This window comes from Drosophila santomea, chromosome 3R, assembly GCF_016746245.2.
Source record: "Drosophila santomea strain STO CAGO 1482 chromosome 3R, Prin_Dsan_1.1, whole genome shotgun sequence".
NCBI lineage: Eukaryota > Metazoa > Arthropoda > Insecta > Diptera > Drosophilidae > Drosophila > Drosophila santomea.
In genome coordinates, this window is record NC_053019.2 from 17,295,935 (window position 1) to 17,315,443 (window position 19,509).

The 19,509-nt window shown below is 41.0% G+C and overlaps 1 protein-coding gene across 1 annotated transcript in view; it reads right to left on the reverse strand.

The window, feature by feature from the left end:
- The window catches only part of LOC120453259, a 46,658-nt gene extending 36,024 nt beyond the window's left edge, over positions 1 to 10,634 (reverse strand). Inside the window, exon 1 of the mRNA XM_039637881.2 lies at positions 10,131 to 10,634. The gene's annotated coding sequence lies outside the window, so the exon portion shown is untranslated. The remainder of the gene's footprint in view (positions 1 to 10,130) is intronic.
- Positions 10,635 to 19,509: the final 8,875 nt, after the last annotated feature.

Genomic DNA, 19,509 nt, shown 5'->3' on the forward strand with positions numbered 1-19,509 from the left:
TCCCATTAGTATTTCATTCCAAAATGTATGCACAACCCATTGACCTAAAAAAAGACGGTGGCACTCTGTGAAATATACGCAAAAGTTACACGCAAAATGCATAAGAAAGCACCGAAAAATTTGTGCATAAATAAGAATTGAGAAACAGGGAAAGGGAAAGGGATAGGGATAGGAAGCTGGGGGAAAAAATGTTTGAAAGGAGGCGAGGTCCCAGGTCAGGTCAAAGATAATAATAATAAAAAAGCGCTCAAACATGTTGCCAAAAAAGAAATGAAAACACAAACAACAAGAGCAATAAAGTAGAAACAAAAGAAAACACAAGAAAGTGCGAAGGAAGAAACTTGAAATCTTTCGTCTTGGCCGTTTTGAGAATTTTTTGTTTTTATTTTATTTTGCGTGGAGTTGAGTGAGTTAGCGTTGGCATTTGTCAGTTGCTGGCTGTCAGCGCTTACTTCCTGCCACGCCCCCTTGCTCCGCGACCCCATCTCCATGCTCTAGCCCCCTTTCTCCCCCCTTTTTGTTCTTTTGGGGTCTGCAACTTGCCGCAACTTTTAATAAACTTGGCAAGCATTTTTTCTTTCAACCATTTTGTTCCGCTGGTTCAAAGGTTACGCGCAAGCACACACACACACACACACACACTCCTTAATTTATATAGATACGAAAAATGGGGCATAAAACTCTAGCAAGGGAAAGTTTTACAACCAAACTCAAATTGAAGCAGTTAAATGGCGTATTGTTTTGCAAAATACTTGACCGTGGAGTGAGAAGTTTTGACCAACAAATTGTCAAGTTTTATGCACGGCCATTTGGTGAGATTTTACTTTGATGTCTTCCCTGTTTTCATGCCATTTTTATTGCCTCCCTGCGCGTTAGCGTCTTGATCAGGAATCACTAAATGGAAATGGCGATGGCGATGGCCACGGACTGACATCCTTAGGGAACCTAAGGCAGGGACCCCTGAAGAGAAACCACATTATTATTGCTGCCGCTTCTGCATTAGACGCTAATTAGTGGCAGCTACAAAAACAACGCCTCGCAAATTAGTGTTGCATAACTCCAGGCGCTGCAAGTGAAATATTTGCACATTTGCGCAAGCAAGCCACCAAGTTGTTGCAGACACATGCTCGCTGTGTCTGTGCCTGTGTGTGTGTGTGTGTGTCCGTCAAACACGGCGTACACACCCACAGGCAGACACATTCAATTTACACTCAGAGAAATTGTGTATAGCGAGGCGCTAGTTATTTGAAGCAGGCTTTCTAGACTGTTGCTTCACAAGAACTCGTCTCATTGAAATATAAATGTTAGAAATTATTATATTTTCTTTTAATTTTTAACTAGAATTAGTAAATTTAACGCTCAGTGCTGCTATGTGCTTAGTTCCTGCTGCTGATGTGGCAACCGCTGCTTTGGTGTGTGTGTGTGTTTTTGCTTTGCTGCGGTTGAGGCTGCCAAAACTTTCAAATGAGACCCGCGTGTCGTTGCAATTATGTTCAAAATAGCATTACACCTTCACCACCATGAGAACAGTAGAAGCTATTTGCACCCCACCGTTGCACACAGTTCGTTGCACTAATTAAAGAAAATTCCAACGCAAAACATCGAAGCACGAAGGGTGACTACAGGTAATGGCGTAAGCGCCATTCAGCTGAACAAAAGCTCAAACATTTGCATAAATTGTTGCTCGGCATATAACTAGGAGTAATCTATTTTCTGCTGTGGTTGCCAAAAATATTTGCACTCTGAATTCAAACAATGTACAAGAAAAGCTATGGAAAACTGGACTAAAATGAAGAAAACCCAACCAAACCCAAACACTCGAGAACAGGCAGTCGACATGACTCATTCATTATTCATACATTCCAGGCTGATTTATTTATTACATATTTAATTTGCCTCTGTCTGCGTCTCTGGGGGCCAGCTGTTGCTTTTAACTGGGCATAAATTAAAAACGATTGCAAATTTAATGAAACGTACATATGTACATATACAGGAATACACCTACGCCAATGTTTTTCTTACCGTGTAATTAGGTAAGGTTTTTTGTGCTGCTTGAAAATTTGTGAAAAAAGGGTATGCTGTTTTTCAAAAAATCCTGTGTTACTTATCCATTTCATTAAACTTTAACAAATGAATAATAAAACGTAGTTTGCAATAATCAACTTTTTGAAGTTTTCAGAAAAACTACATAATATAAAATATTAAAGTTATATTACAGTTGTTAGGCACTACACATTCTACCCACCTGTTCAGTTCCACCTAATATAAATTATCTTAGCAACAACTCAAAGGTATTTCCACAACAATACAAACCAATTCTAAGCTCTTCTGTTATTTTTCGTTGAACTTCTTAAAAATGCCGACATTTGAATGCATATTTGATACGGAGAAGCACATGTCTGAACAATGCCACTTTAATAAGCAGCCATCACCACAACGAAATCTTGTTTGGGTGAATTTCAATTTTTCCAAGTGGGTTACCTACTACCCATTTGCCTTCTGGACGAAATGCTTTGATGTCGATGCCCATGTGTAGTTTGGGGGCGGGGGTCAACGAATCTGGTTGTCACCAACCATTTCGGAGAAGAAGCCTATTTTTCAAGTACTGACTACGACTAGTAGGTGGGTCACAAGTTCAACACTCGGCGAAAGAATCAACGGCTGCCATTCAGCTGCTTGGCTTTCATTTAATAATTCACTTTCATTAGCGGGGAGTGAAATAAAACTGTACGACCGCAACTTAATGAGAGCACCCCATACACTCTCCCCCCTACACCGCCCACCAGACAACCGCCCACCGCCCACCACCCACCACCCACCGCCTAGAACCAGTGTTTCAGGCCATTTGCCACGCCCCGCTCATTAAAAGTAACCCAACTGTTGGGGACCGCAAACCAGATGACGACAACAACAGCGCGACGTCTACAAATAAGGCCAACAACACGTGAAAAGCGGCCAAAAAGGCAGCCGGCAAGGAGCTATCTCCTGCCAACCCATCTGCCTGCCCATCATACCCATGCAACCCACCCACCCACTCGGTATCTCCCCGACTTCCTGTTCACGTTACAGCTATCAACGCTAATGACAAAAGCGCGCAAAGTTTGCATTTACTTGGAAAGTGAAAGGACACTAAACATGCCCACAGGGTGTGTCCGGCACAAAAATCACAAAAGAGCATAAAATTAGCGAACGATGTCGCTCCTCGTCCTTTCCTGTTTATCTCCCTGGAGCGGGCAAGACTTTGTGTCCTTGCACCGCGAAAAAAATTGAAAAACACAGACCTTAATTCAACAGTCTTAAATCAACAAAGTCGCGCGGAGTGAAACACTTGGGACACCAAATGCCTATTTTTCTAGGAAAGTAATGATCGCTTAACTCACTTTTGCAAACTCAGAGTTAGAAATTAGATAATAATTAAGCTTAAATGCGACCACTGCGATGGCGTTTTGTCATCTTTCATATGGAGTTTTCCCCCAGTGCACTCATTTTAAATTTCCCCCAAAACAAAAACCATAGGCGGGGTGGGGAAAACAAGGATTGGGCACAGTGGCACTGGCAAAGTCCGAGTTGGTGGCTCCTCCTGCCCAGCGCTCCCATGATGAATTCATGCCATCATTTTGCTTGTAACAAAGCTTGCGATTGTTGCTGTTGTTTTCGAGCTGTGTGGGCTCTGTTTTTTTTTTTTTTTCGGGGGCTACTTCGTCCTGATTTTTCATCCTCTAGCCCAGCAACCGAGCAACCGAGCAACCAACCCAACGCCCATCATTCCATCCATCCATCCATCCATCGCACTTACACGAGTTGGTCATTAGCTACGCCTGCCAGCAAATTATTTGGCTGGGTGCGGCAATGGCCAACCATATTGTTGCTGTGGTCCCTGTCATTGTGGTTGTTGTAGGCGGTTATGATAAACATCAGTGCAGCATCAGACATCGGTGGGGATTTTGGAGTACTCGCTGGGTTTCTGGTATCAGAAATTGGAAATTCGGAGGGGGGCTCTATGCAGTGGAGCACGAGCTTTGGCGTGCGTTTAATTTTACAGATGGGTCTGGCTTGGGTTTTGTGCCACAATTTTCATGTCAAGTACTTAAAAAAGTTGCTGGCCAAATCTTCGGGGAGTCGTTTGGGTGCACAGAAAACAAGTTTGTGGTAAGAAGATAAAAGGCTAAATAAAAATCTATATTTTATTAACTTTATACAGAAAACTGTCGTTTCAGTTTGTTGAATTGTATGTGCCGCATTTTCAAAACTAAACGTTTATTTTAAATGATTTTTGTCTGAAACTATTTTTCACAGTGCTTCTAGCAAAATAAGGGCCACTGGACAAATTGCTTTAGCCATGCAACATGCTAAAAAATTAACGCAATTTTTTTATATTTTATTCACTTAATGCGAGGGGAGTGGTTTCTTGGAAAATTACGCGAATTAGTGGGTGGTACGACTGCCTTTTATGGAGACAAGACTTTACTTTTGTCTATGATTTAGTAGACTCGCTGTTTTAAAGCAAACTGTACTATAAGTGCGATGCCCATCTAGTAATCATAAATAAGTGACTAGAGTCGATTAGCATTTTAATGAGTTTTTTTCCATGGGCAGACAGATGAAATTATATACGTATTTCATATTAGAGCAATGCAATTTCATGGGCATTACGCATACGCAAGGTAAGCCCGATTGGATCGCATATTAAATTGAATTGACTAACGATTCTTCTGGCCACCGTCACTCCTATAAAAATGTAAATTTTTTCTTTTATTGTTCCTAGATTTATTAGATGAAATGTATGTGTCCCAATAACTGGGAAAACTGCTGATTTGCAGGGATTGTTCGGCCAGCAAATGTCGAGGCCATACATCTGCCAAACATATTCACATAAATATATATGTACATATATATTTATAGGTAGGAGTGCGGCGGTTTTATGTAGCACCCCACGTGGCACAGTTTTTATGTCTTTGTGAAAAATTTATGATCGTTGCTAACTGTTTTTATGATTCTATTTTGATGATTGTTTTGGTTTTTCGGTTTTGCCGTGACTAAGCCTGTAGCTTAGTTTTTTCATTCTGTTTTCCAGCTCTCTTGTCCAGTGAAAACATAAATAAAATTTCACTTCGCTGGCGGTGTCAGATTTGCATTGTCTCGTCGCGTTGCTATGGATTTTGGGCTTTGAGCATGTGTCTGGAAATAGATCACAACTAAATCGATTTTCCGCGGCCGGGTAAACAATAAGCCGGCGTTATAACAAGCATAATAGAAATGTTAACAACGGCACGTCCTAATCAATGGCGTTTCCGAGTGGGATAGCGAAAATGCCGACAGGCCGTCCATCTGGCCAAAAGGCAGATAAATTGACAGATTTCCCACTTGCGTATGCCAGCCATGTAGTCTGGAAATTGCATAAAGGCATGATTTAATGAATTTCCGGCAATAAAATAATTTAATTTCAGCCTAGTCGGCGGCCGAGTAGCTGCCTCATCATTAAGAACGTCAAGAGGCTTTCGAAAAATCCAAATAAAAAAAAAAAAAGTGCGCAAATCTCCGCATAATTTAATAACGTCAAAGTTGGGTGGGCGCCCACTGCTCTGCTCCATTGCTTTTTCGGCTAAGGTGGTTGGGCTGCGTGTCGCATAATAAAATGTCAGGAAGGCAGGCTGACAGGACGAAGACGCCTTTTGGCCTGGATTTCTTGGCTCCGCTTACATGGCAGCCTGGCTAATCTATGAGATGTGCTGGCTGCCACCTAAGCCAGCAGCTTTGATATTTCAGCATTAGCCCCATTAAAGTCAACATTATGAATTTTAATTTCGTGCACTTTATGCGAGAGAGGGTACACTGATGGAAAATTTGCTCTCACACACTGTGCATATTAAACCAACTATTTGATAATATTTCATGCATTCATTGATAAAAAACATTTGTGGTATATCGGTCTGATGTCGTATCTTAGAAGTCTTATAAAAATTGGCAAAAGTCAGTCAGAAGTATATTATACCAAGAGCATACAACTTATGCTTAATGATTTTACTGATTTCCAATTTTAAATAATATGATTTTGAATTCCCTATAAAATAGATGCCATGTTTACATCGTTTTGCTCTCTGCAGCGGTGTGTCAGGCTCAATTAAGTGCGAAGACTTATCAAGGACGAGGCGCCTTTCAGGACTGCCAGGACAGCCAGGGCATCCTGCACTTGTCAGATGCTGCTAATGCCACGCCCACTGCATTGGCAGTGAAAACAAAGCCACAGATAAAAGTTGAAAGGCATCCGGGGGCTTTGGCGGGGAAAGGGAGAGGGAGGGGAGGGGCAAAAAGAGGATGTCAAGCAGAGTCTCGGCAATCGCCTTACAAGTGCAATGTCAATTTGTGCACAAAGGGATAATAAGGATTTATGTCAAATGCTGGCGCTGTTTGAGTTTTGCCAATATTTTCACAGATGACTACACTTGCCTCAAGTGAAAATAAAACGCGGCTTAAGCAGCAGTCGCCAAAAATAAAATAAACCAAAAATATTCGGCGAAAGCACAGACTCAGACTGTACTGGAAAAATAAAGTAATAATTCGGATTGAAATGGGATATGCCTTAGGATTCACATGTTTAGATTTGTTTTCCCTTTAAAAGCTGAAACATGAATATTTAAAACGTATGCATTGTGCAATTATTTGTGATATAAAATGTTAAAAGGAGAATGTAATATGCATATTAATAAAAAGTTCATAAAGAATATGAATATTTTTTTACGAGCACTTCATAGCGCTTATAATATCAACTTTTCGCCATCGAACTTTGCACTCAACCACCTAATGGCTACTTAACTTATTAATTTCCTGTATTAACAACAACCACTTTACAAGGAGCTCTCATTAAAACTGCATAAATACACCAGACAAGCTATCAGAAAGCAATTTTGCCAATAGCTAGCCCCAAAAAACCGCCCTCAAAACTCACTTGAAAAGTTTTGAACTTTCCACCAACGGCAGCAACAACAACAACAACAACAACAGGGGCAGTAAAGGAAACACTAAGGATACAACAACAATGGGCCGAACAAGCGCAACTTTTTCGAGCAGAGAGCTCAGAAAGTGCGCTTTGATGCTTTTACAAGTTTTTAGTGATTTTTTTTATGTAGCCTGCTTTTGGAGCTACACTCACACACATACAAATACACTTAGAGCCTCCCAAAAGCAGCACACACACACACACACAGACAGTCGAGGGACCACCGAAAGCAATCAGTTTGCGGTACACAATGTGGAAAAGGGGATTCCCCCGGCTTGATAGAAATCATGCTGAGTTGTGAAACGTAAAATTGAATTTACTCTGCCGCTTTCCCACATTACCCGACTCACTCACACCGAGATTTTCCATGTGGCCGACAGTTTTCCACGCTTTTCACCACCAATTGTGAGCGGGACAAAAGTCTGCTGACTGCGTCGGCCCGCTCCAGTCATAAATCATTGGGCATTTGCCATATGCAAAGCGCTGGCTATCGCTATCACTAAGCCCGGCATTAAACTCGGCTTTGACTTTCATTCGCCCAAAGATGTAACATGTACAGCTGCGCTCAAAATAGTAGAAGAGGTTCCTTTTAAATATACCTATATAGCTATATATATTATATTATTATTTTTATTTGATCATACTTTGCTCGGCTACACTCGACATTAACTTGTAATCAATATGCTCTGATTATTTTCTTGCCCAAAAATATTTTAGTAAAACTATTCAGAACCAGAAATCCTTTTCCTAGTAATCCTTTTACAACTAACCCATTTACTACTAATCCTTTGAGCACTAATACTTCCAAAAGCACTGTGGATAGGCTCTCCCCACCGAAAAACCCTTGTCAAAAGTACAACATTTTGCTGGTAAGTGAATTTTGCTGGTTTGGCTAAAACAAAAGCTAATGATTTAGTTTGTGCCCAATGTCCATCTCAACCCATCAGCCCAAACTCTGGCTGTAATCAGCTTAAAGTAGCCCAATGGTAGTAGCATTCGATTGAATGCAGACGAGTTGAGTTGAGTGAGTTGTCGGCTGTCTATTGTTGTCTGTTCGGTTGAATTGTTCATGTAACTGTTGCGGTCTTGGCCATGTTTGCAGCCATTCCTGTTTATTTAAATGTAATTAATCTCAGCAGAGCTCAGACTCTGGACTCTGGCCGCAGCTCCGGCTTTAGCATCTCATTTGGATTCAGGTTGGGGCTTAGGCAATTAGTTGCCAGCTAAGTGGGCGCTGTTGAAAGTGGGCGGGGCTAGCGGCTTCTGGAAAATCTCATTTCCCTCGCCCCGGCCGGATAATCCTTGTTTGGCTCTACAAGCCATTTATGTTAAGTTCTGGACCCTCGTCTTCGGCGCTAGGGAAATGGTATTTTCATAAATAATATAGTTAAGTGAATAATCATCTGTGGCCAGCCGCTGGATGTTCAACAAGAGATGAACGATTAATTCTGTAGCACTTTCATAAATAATTTCCACTATTTTAATACACCTTTCTACATGTTTTAATTAAAAGTGGTTGTTTCTCTACAACTGCACAATTAAATGTCGCTTACTAATATAAAATAGTTATAATATTTCCTTGAAAAGTTTTGGACTCAGTGGTATAGAATATACGATTGTATAGCTTTTTTTCATTCATTGTGGGAAGTTTCTGATTATTCCATTTAAAATGCTTTTTCTTGCGTACCGTTTTTAAATCTAAAGTGACTCTTTGGCAACGCTTTTGGCTTTTAAAGCGAACGCAATCTAACCAGCCCCAGTGTAATTAATCCAATTTCGTTGTGCGATATTTCACACTTAAAAATCAAACTCTGGCAATTTGTTACATTCCCTTGCACGCACCCGAACACCCGAATCTGAACCAGGAATCCGGGAATCCAACCCAAACCCAAACCCAAACCGATGCAGAATTCGAGCCAACGATACACATGAGACGGCGCCGCTTGAAGCGGTCTGAAGTGGAGTAACTGCAGAATGGAAAGGGAAGCTGGGGCGCTCGGTTAGTAGTACGTGAGCCCCGCCAAAAGTTGCGCAAATAAATGGCAGTGAAATTTTATAGCACACTTGATAATTTCAGCAATAATTCAGAGCGGCTAATCACCGCATAAATAATCTTAAGGACAGCCCTGCTAAGCGCCACTCGCCACTCACCACAGCAAATACATCGGACTATTGCGCATATATATCCGCCCGATTTATATATATTTATTTGTGTACTTCGCACTGACTGTGCACAGTGCATGTGGCTTGAAAACAAAAAACAAACTGGGGGAAAAACAGCCAGACACTTGGTGACAAAAAGCAGAAATTGAAATAGGAATATATATGTACTCCGATATAGAAGAGAAGTGATGGCTAAGCGGCGGAACTGGGAAGCAAACACGGACCAGCAGCATCCAAAACTCATGAAATCGAGAGCTCGCTCGAATGGAACGTGAGCGAAATTTTTGCTAACGAATGTTGACTCTGCCAAAGTACTAAAATCAAATAAAGCCAACAGCAACAGCCAAAAACAAAAACAAAAACAGCAAATCAAACAAAATCAACAATCACTTGGTAGAAGTTAGCCCAAGTTGATGAAGACAAACGGTGGACTACGTCAAACGGCGACCAAGTTTTCGGACAAACTAAACTATTCGTTCATATTGCTAAAATTAATATATATAGAGCATCGCCAACTTGTGGATTAGCCCAGTACTTAGTATTAGGAGCAGCGAACAAAGGACGTAAATCCATAAAATTAACTTTCGGCTGGCAAAGTCACGGCTACGACGGGGTCCCCAGCTCAAGATCCTGTTTTCGGCATTGTCTGACTGTCAGCCTGTCAGTGGAAAAACAACGAGGACCACAAAAATGTAGGTTATACAGACACACACACACACTCACGCGTGCACACAAGTAAAATAGAAGGAGATACATTGCGTATACGCCGCATGTGCCACGCGAATAGCGGAAAGGAAATAAAAGGCAGAAAAACAACAAAATAAGAAATTTAATGCGAACGCTGCGTGAAGCGAAAGTTTAAAGCCAACCAAATGGCAGTCTGAAGGGCAATAATTTGTATAACTTTATGACGGCACAGGATCTAAGACTTCTATTCCCCCGAAAAATTCAACTTGCTTGAATAATTTACCAGCAAATTTCGAAGACTCCAACTCCAAGCGTGGTGGTATCACTTGATTTTATTTTTCAAGTTTAACTGACGCAATGTTTGAACACTTTTCCATTCGTCGTATACTTTGACACTTTTCCATTCGTCGTATACTTTGACACTTTTCCCTTGAATTGTTCGAACCGTATTGTATTAGCTACAAGCAAGCTATGCAAGCTATGCACTTTAATGTATTTCCGCTTTTGGGCTAACATTCACTTTCATATTTCGTTTGGGGTTTGTACATACTTTTTGCTATTTTTAATGATTTTTGTTTGTATTTTCCGCACCAAACAACTCGCTGGCCAGGCTCGTGGAGCACGGCGATGGCATCCACTTTCCACTTTCACTGCCAAACCGACCGTTAAATTCAACGTTCGCCACGCATCTGACTGATTCGCTCGCTGGCCATCAGATATGCACGGAGGCTGTGTACACGCACCCAGAAATCGGAGTCGGAATGCTTCGTCACCCGAGTGGCGTCCATTCGCCTCCATTCGTGTGGCTTCGTGGTCTCCGGCTCTCGTTTCCGGACGGATTGTATAACACTGGGCCATGATTTGCACTCGGCTAAGAGAGAAAGGTCCTGGAATTCGCCGTGCTCGCTGCAAGCCCTTCTGACTTACCTATGGTCATGGTTAAGAGCGCATTCGAAGAGCATGTCCAAATCAGCTGAGCGTAGAACAGTTAACTGGGCGAGGGAAAGGTCCTTCATCCTCTAAGGATAATAATGGGAACAGTCCTGTGAATTGAACAGCTGTTTCTGCTGAAGTGCGCAGAAGCAGAGTAGGTGTGAAAACAGTCGGAAATAGTGGTAACAGAAACAAAACTGGTTTTTGATAACCGTGTAGATAGTAATGTAATCCGTTACACATCACAAAATGTGGGCCATGGAACATCATCCGAATATACGCTTGCTTATGCTTAATGCAATCAAACTAAAACATGAGAATCATCTTATAATTGTTCATCAATTCACCTTAATTACGTTACTTCAGTAATGACGATGGCTTAAGTTTCAGCACGAATATTTGCTAAAATTTGCCCAATATGTACCGCATATTCTATCTACTTACAAATAACCGAAATATTAATTCTACTTTGGTATTAATTACGCAAGTGAAAATGGCTGGTGCTTTCTCATATCAAGCAATAAGTACCTTCCCCACAACATTGCACTCGTAAAGCTGCTCCATGCTCCCCAACCACCCATCCCCAAAAATTCAGTTCGTTATTTAGCCGGGGTACTCAAATAAAAATGATTGTGCGAAAGACGTAAAGCCAAGTCACAGATCAATATAATGAACCGAATCCAGCGAAAACCAAGCCAGAATCCGCAACAAATTGCCGGAGAGTTGGAGGCAAACTGGAAGCTGCAGTGGCTCAATGTGGATTTTGATTTAAGTTTTAGCACTGCCGCGCACTTATCGAGCAATTGAGGAGCTGGAACTGGGGGGGCAGGGGATGTCCATATACAAGGATATGCCATATGCGGCATTCCAATGAGAGCCGAAAGTTATTTGCAATACACGAATGCGAATCGATACGATATGGCCAACCAAAGATGATATATGTGCGGCGAGCTGGTATCATCCCAAAGTGCACATCATGATTTTATTAAATGGACTCTGATGTATTTATTGTCCAGCAACAACGTGACTTGTGAATTGATTTCATTAAACTGAAAAAGTTAACAAAGCATCGTTGCTTTCGGCCCCGGCAACATTTTTTGGACAAAGTTGCCCAGCTACCCGGATCGCCGGATAGCTATAGCAATGGCCGTGCACTCCGGCCGTATATCGCCATATAGATAAATATTTTTTTATAGCAATATGTGCGATGTGTGTGTGTGTGCTGGCTTAAGGACATCTATCGTTAGTGGCCGGCCAGGAGTGGAGACGCAGGATGAGTGAGCCTCAATGACCAATGGCAACAGCGGCGCGCATCGAGCGTGGAATATCAATGTAGTCGAGTGGCCAGGAACAGAACCATCACCAAAACCGAGTACCATCCAAATTCAACCAATTGGCTGCCTGACTGACTGACAGACTGACCGAATGACCAAATGTCAGTGTAGTCCTGGTGGGCCATCCTGGCCGGGATGGTTCTTGGCCCGAACTGCTTTTTGTTGACCGCTGTTCGCCACAAATTGCCAAATTGTGTGAGTGTGCGGCTTTGGCTTCGGTTTCGGCTTTAGCCCGTTTCATTTTGTACAAATAATGATGATAATGTTGATGCGGCTGTTGACTTAACGCACATAACGCTGATTAGCCACATAGTCCGAGAAAGCAATACCATTGCCCATATGCTCTGGCTCTAATTTGAAGGCATGGCAATTTAACCCCTGACCCTGGAAATAGTACTTATATATTCCACGTCCTTTGAATGCTTATAAGATATGAAATTCCATTTTCATTCAAATTTTTAGTTTTATTTCAGTTTTTACTAAAAATGAAAAGGTTCTGAGAATCCTAGACTATAGTAGCACACGTCAATTTCCCCTTCCGATTTCCTACACATTTTTTTCCCTTAGGATACCCTTGGCATGCAGTTGCACTTAAACAATTTCTATTAAATGCGATTTTAATTGCAGGCGATCGTCTTCTTGAAAGGCATTTCAATGGCAACGACTCCGGCCAACGCGGCGTATGCGCAATGCTCGAATAAAAGCTAATTTCAGCATTAAGCAAACGCCGCCTCTTGCCCTTCTAAGCACTGCGAATTATACTTGAATAGCGAAGTGAAATGGGAAATGAAAAATTGCCAAGTAGAATGGAGAATGTTTACAGCGGACAGACGCCGTCACGCCACGCCCCTCACTCGAACTCCCACTTTCTCCCAGCCGCTTCTCCTTTCGCTTGTAGCCGCTTTGCTGTTGTTGCATTGTAAGTTGTCCTGTTTTATAAATGTTGGCGGCAAGAACCACTTACATGAGCCATTTGCATCATATTTCTGTTGTCATTTGTTGACATTTTACTTGCCTTGTCCTCCCAGCATGTGTGTGTGTACAGCAGACACTTAATGTGCAGTCATTATTTTCCAAGAAACAAGCTCAGTAGCAAGCCAGCGGAAAAACAACAACATGACTACAAAAACGGGGGAGCACAGTGCAAAGGCAAAAGGCAGCAGAGCAATAAAAAACCGAATGTAAAAACGTTTCACATATAAAGCGGAAAACAGCACTGCTGCAAAATTCGCAACTTTGGTTGGGTTCCGAGAATTAATCTATCTCTGTAACTTTCGAAATAAAACTATTTGTAAGTATTGATTATTCTATAAAAAATACTTTAAATCCAAAAAGAGTGTCGTCTTTTTACCTATATTAATATTTGCTATTTAACGCACATTTCAATTAAGTGCACTTTTCTTCAGTGAAGCGAATAAAAATATGATGCCACCACCCACAACCACTTTGCCAAGCGAGCGCAAGAAAGAGATAGGGCGAGAAAGTGGAACAGAGATGGCACACAGCGAGGGAAAGAGACAGCGGCAAGGGTTCATCATTGTTTGCCTTTGGCCTGGGCCCAGAACTTGGCTAATTGCCTCGGCCCCGACTATCGTTTTTCACCAATCAGGCGAGTGAGTATTAATTAATTATCTTACCATATGCCGTGCTGCATTGAAAGCAGAATTTTCGCTGATTTTTATTTAACTTTGCCCGCTAATTAGCGTCCATTCTGATGGCATCCTTTTTTTTTGGGGGGGGGTTTGGCTGGGCTATGAGGATATGACCAGAATCTGTCTGTCATGGCCTGGCAGTTGGCTCAACTTCAACTCAACTTCAGTATGAAGTTTTCTCAGGCTACTCTTCGGTTCGAGGGGGCTAGAGTTAAGTTTGCGAATAGAAGTTTAATCAAGTTTAGCTGTGTTTCCATTTATTTAGCATTCCTTGATTGACAGTTGATTTATAGTGTTCATCGACACCACAAAACTCGCCAAATCAGAAGTAGCATTACACAACCAGTCTTGTGTTTTGTCCAAGTTTTAAATGTTTAGCAAGAAGCTTAAATTCAGAGTGCAATAATTAAATTTACCATTAACGATTCCATTGTTTTCCATATTTTGCCTTTTTTAGCGTACATCTAAATGGATTTGAATTTAAATTGAGTGAAATTGAATGGGCAACTGAATTCCAGGAAAAAACACATTTATTGAACTGCGCCAATTCTATTCACTTTTATTTCAAGCCTAATTGACAGGATGTTCATTTTGAAGCGAACAAAAAGCTATGCTAGCTTTATAGTAGATATTTTACCATATTTTACCCAGCACAACATGTTATCTTTCCTTTCGTAATCTGATTTAAGTATATATATATATGTATATATATACATATATATATTACCATATGTATATGTATATATGTATATGTATATATATGTATATATATACATATATATATTAAGGTAAATTAACTAAAATAACAAACGTTGCACAGCCAGAGTAGGAAACAAGTCTTGAGCTAATTAAGTAATTAAAATAGCACTTTAACATAATTAGGAACGCAATAGCATGCAAATAAATTTCAATGGTTTTCAAGAGGCATGTTCTACACACAAAAATCTATTGTTTTTCATCCGAATTGCACAGCCTTGGTAATAAAACTAATTGAACATTACTCCGCCAAAGGGGTGGTGTAGACTGTCATTGTTTTACGGTCACAATTTATGAGTTGAATGCCTGCATTTATATGTTTAATTTGAATCGCAGCGACAATTAACTAAGTGGCTGTCCAAACTTTTAGCTAATTTGGCTTGGCGTCCGCCTGGCCCCAAAAATCGGCGACAAATTGTTTTATTTATTTCGTTTGGTCAGTGGCGGCGCCAAAAATCCGCTCGTAGTGCACTCCCCATTTTTTCCGCTGCAATAACACTTTTTGTTCTGCTTTTTTTTGTGTCCCGCATTTCTCGGCTGATGTTTGCTCGACGGGGTTTTGGTTTTATTATCTATTAGCAGGTCAAATTACGATTACGGCAACTCAGCTCAGTTACCCCTACGCTGGGTGAGGTTATTAAAGTCGACGTCGCTTATCTGCCCCAGCCATAATGCTAAATATGCTGGGTCCTTACACATTACGCAGTGTTGCACTTAAATTTCACACTTAAATAAACAACTTCCAGGCTGCTGCCGTCGCTTGTGGCCGATGTTGTTGGCTGTTGACTGTTGGGGCTTGCACTTGGCCAGGTCCGGGTCTACTTGGCCTACTTGGGCGCCCACAAACTGCTAACTGGCGAAAAGTCGTGCGAGCGGAGGAGGGGCGGGAGCGGGGGCACTTGGAGGGCTCCATGGCGGCAAGAATAACTCCTGAGTGGAACACGCACACAAACACGCATAAATTGAACAATACCAGGACCCCAGGTCCTGGCCTCTCAGCATCCCCACTCCCGGTGTCCTTATCCCAGCACTGAAAACAATCAGCATACAGTGCGCAGAGTGAGATCAAATATCAAAGATCAAAGTAGTGTGGAAGGGTTTTATATTCTCACGTTCTCTTCAGTTCTTCTTTATTCTGCCCACAAATACAGACTGACTCTTTATCTAATTTACATCAGCATAGCATAGTCTTAACATAAGTTGAAAATCGTTATCGTGTGGTATAAGTATCGATATCACCAGAGTGATTATCTAACATCAACAAAAACGCACAATTGATCAATATTTAAATTTCGTGTGGAACTAGTTGAAATTGACTATGAGATCGTAGCAGTGTAGTTCCATGACACGGCACAGAATGAGGCACATATTATGTGCCGTTGGCATCTGGATGTTTGGGGGTGGGGGGTGGGGGGCGTTGGGTTTCCTGGGCGAGGTGCTGCTGCGGTCCAGAGTTGCGAAGTTATGAAAGGGGCGGCAGGGGGATTGCTTAAAGTGCTTTTACTGCGCTTAATTCGCATAATTAATTTTGTTAGTAAACTTCGGGGGCTAATACATATTTTGCCGCCGTTGATGTTCATGTTGCGATGTTGCTCCCATTGTTGTTGTGCCGCCTATTTCGCGGCAAACAAGCAACTCACGCAGCTGCTGTTTATGTGTGCTGTGTGTGAGAGCGCGCGTCCATGCACATGTGTGTGTATCTGCCTTTTCCGTTTATGTTTATTCATTGAATTTATGACATTATCGTTGCCTACTTTGCAGCGCCAAGCCAGCGTGCATATATTCATGCATGCCTGCTTACACTTGCGGCCAAAATAGTAGGTGCCTGCACTTTCGAAACAGGGAAAGCACTTTTACAAGGCTTACAATGAGCATGCACATGTTGTTCTCTAGTTTCTAAGAGCTCTTTAAATTGGAAAATTTTACAATTTTCCCTTTAAGGCGAAGACGACAACTATTTGGCTGACTTTAGTTGCGTATGTCAATGTGCTGGTAATAGTAGTTAGCCGCCTGCGTGTTTGTGTATATGCAGAGCCTGCAGGCCAGGTAATTGCACTTGTGTTTTGCAATCACAGCCTTGCCTAGTTTGCCAGGCACTTTATGTTCAATGCGCTCGCGGCCATAGATGCACAGGTACAGTAGAGATCCACTAACACTCTCTAACGCAAGACAATACATTTAAAGTACACACTTTATGTCCCCAACCAATAAACATAGTTTATTTTCAAAATAGTTTATGCCGAAAAATAAAAACTACCAGCCGCCTTTTTTAAGAAAAAACGTTTTATTTTATGAAGTACGTCCTGTAACTGCGTGCTGTGTTTTTATATTGCAGCTTAATGGCGACTGTCAAGCGTTTATTTACTTTATTATTGCATTTTGGCACGCAGGCCCCAATGTGCGTGGTTTATGGGAGTGTGTGCGTGGGGCAGGACGATTGGAAATTGTCTGTTTACTGCCACTGCATCCTGCAAGGATGTGTGCCCATTGGGGCGTGCTGCCGCAGATGACTGCAACTTGCGCTGTGGCACTCACCTGCTGCTGCTAATGTGCGGCGGCCATAATCAGCAGCCACCGAAAGTTGGCCAGCACACCCCACCCCATTGGCACCCCATCCCTTCGGCTTCTTGCGGCCAAAACGGTGGCCAAACATCGCCAGCGATCCGCTGATTGGGCAGCCCGTTGCCATTGCCATCGCCAGCACAAATGGTGGTCCAATGCGCCATCGACTAACTTATTGCTTTGTATGCCTATGCTGATGTTAATCAACAAAATTGAATATACGTAAGAGTGTCACAAGATAAGTGTTTCGTTAAAACTCATAACAGGGGATTAAATTTAAATTTAGATTCATAGTAATATATATATAATATATAATTCTCTATTTGCTCGCCTTAATAAATAAATTTATGGATTAATTGGAAGGAGTACATTTGTCATTTGGAATTAAAAACAAAAAAGTTGCAGCAGAGCTAAATATAAAAGCTATTAAAAGTCTCATTTTGTCCATTGAAACCGTTGCAGTAACCCACTTTAATAGAGCAAAACAAATTAGCAAACAAAGCATTTAGCGGCCTAATTATTGGGCATGCAGAGAGAACGCGTTTTAATTATTCATCGGGCCGAAATAACACTGGACAGCCAAAACACAACATAATTAGCGCATAAATTAGCTGCCCCACATAATATTAAATCACGAATCAATTGCAAAATCGAAATCGAAGGGTAGCTTTAAATGGTTGCCTACTTTTTTGCAGTAAAACTGCACTTAATGCAACTAATTTGTGGGGCAGTTGGACCTAATTAATCAGGTTTCCAGTGCTTAATGAACATTTAAATAATGGGCGTGCCAGAAATTAGTCCTGCTGGCGCCGGTCATCCACTGCGTATACTTAATGCAGCGCACTTTAAGCGTATTAAACGCTTTGCTCACTCATTTACTCAATTATACATGAATGCGCGGCCCCTTCGCCTGGCCAGCGAATTCAACAGGCACCCACACAACTTATTTTAATTAAACGCATTATTTTCGCATTTTCGGTATTTGCCGCTGCCGCTTTATTTGTTTCCACTTATTAAATACTTTTCAAAATGGTCTCCAGCGTCGCCAGAAGTCCGCCGACCATGGCAGTCTGTGGCGGCTGTATTTAATAATAAAGCAGCCAAATCCGCAAATAAAGTGTAAATGATAAAAATTTTATTGAGAGCGAAGGCGAGCGACAGCGGCGGGAAAAAAAGTAAATCAACAGATAAAAAAAGAGCAGCCAACAAAATCCGCCAGATCTGTGGAATAACCTCAGCTTGGCACATTTTTAATTAAACTGCATTAAAATATATTGCCAGCGGGAGTTCAATATATATGTACCATATATTTTATATTGAACTCTAGCTGCAAATAACATTTTTTAATTAATGTGCGGCAAGTGACAGCCGACGCAGCGTTGAGAAGCAAATTGTTGAATAGCGTATTTTGGGCTAAACGAAGACCAGACTCTACTAAAGTATACTTAATAATCTAGAATGATATGTTACATTAACACGATTTCATAGTTTAACGTTGTCCCTTTTTATGCAAGGTATTTTTTATTAATGGAATTTTTATCTTTCAATACACATTTATGTCTCGTCTCCCCCGGCTGTCTGGTAGACGCTAGAGTGTCTGTGGTAACATAATTACTGAAAAAAGATTATGACCAAAATCTGTAAATAGCCCTCTTTTTGGACTTAATTTTACAAAAATTTAAGCAACACGAAATATATTTTTCTTTTTTATATATTATATTATATGCTTTGTTAAAATATTTGCTTCCCATATTAACTTTATAAATGTAAAATTTTTCTTTTTAAAGTCAGCCCTCTCCATTTCCCCCCAGGTACTCACCTACTTCCTCAAGCTTCTTCCACGTCAGAGCTGACAGCTGGTTGTAGCTCCTGGAACATAGCTAGCTCAGGCACTTCCTCCAATAGGTCTAAATCACATTATTGATATCCTCTGCTGCCACATAAAATCATTGCACCACTCACTCACAATTAGTATTTAAAAAAAAACATCGAAAAAGTTGTTTGCTTACGTAGGACTTTTGAGAAGCGCAGAGAAGGGCACATATATTTTGGTATTATTTAGTATTTAGTATTAAGTATTATTTAGTATTAAGTATTATTTAGTATTAAGTATTATTTAGTATTAAGTATTATTAAGTATTATTTAGTATTATTTAGTATATCATTATTTTCTTTTAATGTAACGTAATACTTTCAGCTATCTTACTTATGTATAATCTTGTAATTTCACTTTGAATGCCAGCTGGGAGCAAAAGAAACAGAAGAGTGTTATTTAAGTATAAATATTATTTAATAATATATACATATATGTATATGTATATGACAAAGCACCCGGGTGTTTGTTGACACTCTATTTGCTGAGACACCCGGTGTTTAGCGGGTGCACTTAGAGTGCCGGTGGCTTGCTGCAGTTTTCTGATACACA